The following is a 1,438-nucleotide window of genomic DNA, read 5'->3' as shown; positions in this document are numbered from 1 at the left end:
TTGCCTAGTATATGTGGTGCTGGGAACTTATTTTAAAGAATTATTTTGAACATTTCTTAACTAAATGTCATGGCATTTAGAAAAAAATAGTCCAGAAATAGGAAATATCAAAGACCAGATAGAATATTCACTCCATTCCATCTGATTAATCATTTATTTTGTGCCTGCAGGCAGATATACATCCAATAGATTCTATCATTTATATATTTTGCTTTAACAATGCTTTCAAGCCATGGTAAATCCATTAAAAATAAGTAAATAAGGGCCTGTGAATTGTGTGTGCAGTTTCCGTTTTTCCATTTCCCTTGTGTTGCTAAGAAGTTCCCTGAAGGAGAAAAACAAAATAAACAAACAAAGTGTCTCCTTCAGTGACAATAGCAAAGAATGAGGAATGTGGGCGAATAAGAGACTGGGAATGGGAACAAGCAACCCGGGAGGTCTTCCTGGGAGAGGGCAGTGTGAAGCAGATGACAATACTTGGATGCTTTAAATAGGACTGTCCCTTCCCTTGCCCCTTTATGGGCTGGCTAATTCATTGTTTCCATTGCTTTGGCATTGAATGTCAAAAATGCCTTTGTTTTCTTACTTAACTGCTCACTTCCCAAAGTGAGATGCTGTTTTGGCAGGTGCTCCGTGACAAGTTTTTGTGTCACAGAAGTATAAGAAATACGACACACAATAAGCCGATTCCTAGAATGCTGAACATAAAGCCCAAGAAGCCCTGAAGTTTAAATATATACATTTCTAGTCATATTTTTCCCCCAAATCATTTGACTATATTGTTGACATCAGTTGCTGTGAGTCGATGTGACCAGAAGAGGACTCACACAAAGGGTTTTCTCCGGGGAAACATGGGGCTTTCTACTCCAGGAAAACCTTACCGTCTTGGCAATCCACAGGGGCACCGCTACCCTGTCTTCAGGGTGATGATGTGTCCGCATCAACTCGATGGCAAGTGAGGCGGGGAGAAATAGGCTTTTCTATACTGTAATCGATTTTTGTTTGCTTGCTTTTTAACAATTTTATTACCACTTAGTCTACAGTCATACAATTTAATTAATTCAATCATATCAAGAAGAGTTGTGCAATTGTCATCATATTCAATTCCAGAACATTTTCTTCTTCCTGGTAGGCATTGCTATTCATTGCTTTGTTTCTAAACGTGGCCAAAATATACACAACAGGACAGTCTCCAATTCCACAGCGTCTATGTGTCTAATCCAGTGTCATTGATTAGACGCTTCGTGCTGGGCAGCCACCATTGACACGCTTTTCCAAATTATCCCACCACCATTGACACAAACTCAATGCCCCCTCCACAACAACTCTTTCCCCGTCACCCATGGAAACCATGGGGCAAGTTTAGTTTCTTTTCTTTTCCTTTTTCATGGATTTCTTGATTTTGTATCCACATATCACATACTCCATGGTTAAATCA

The 1,438-nt window shown here is 39.5% G+C and overlaps 1 protein-coding gene across 1 annotated transcript in view; it reads left to right on the top strand.

The window, feature by feature from the left end:
• Window positions 1–1,438, top strand: part of LOC123521514 (transient receptor potential cation channel subfamily M member 3-like) — a 386,500-nt gene that overhangs the window by 95,490 nt on the left and 289,572 nt on the right. The gene's annotated exons all lie outside the window — the stretch shown is intronic.

The sequence above is a fragment of the Echinops telfairi genome, unplaced genomic scaffold (assembly GCF_000313985.2).
Source record: "Echinops telfairi isolate 266 unplaced genomic scaffold, ASM31398v2 ScPeMD7_22;HRSCAF=79, whole genome shotgun sequence".
Lineage (NCBI taxonomy): Eukaryota > Metazoa > Chordata > Mammalia > Afrosoricida > Tenrecidae > Echinops > Echinops telfairi.
Note: the sequence above shows the minus strand (reverse complement) of the source record. Positions and strands in the feature narration are given on the sequence as shown.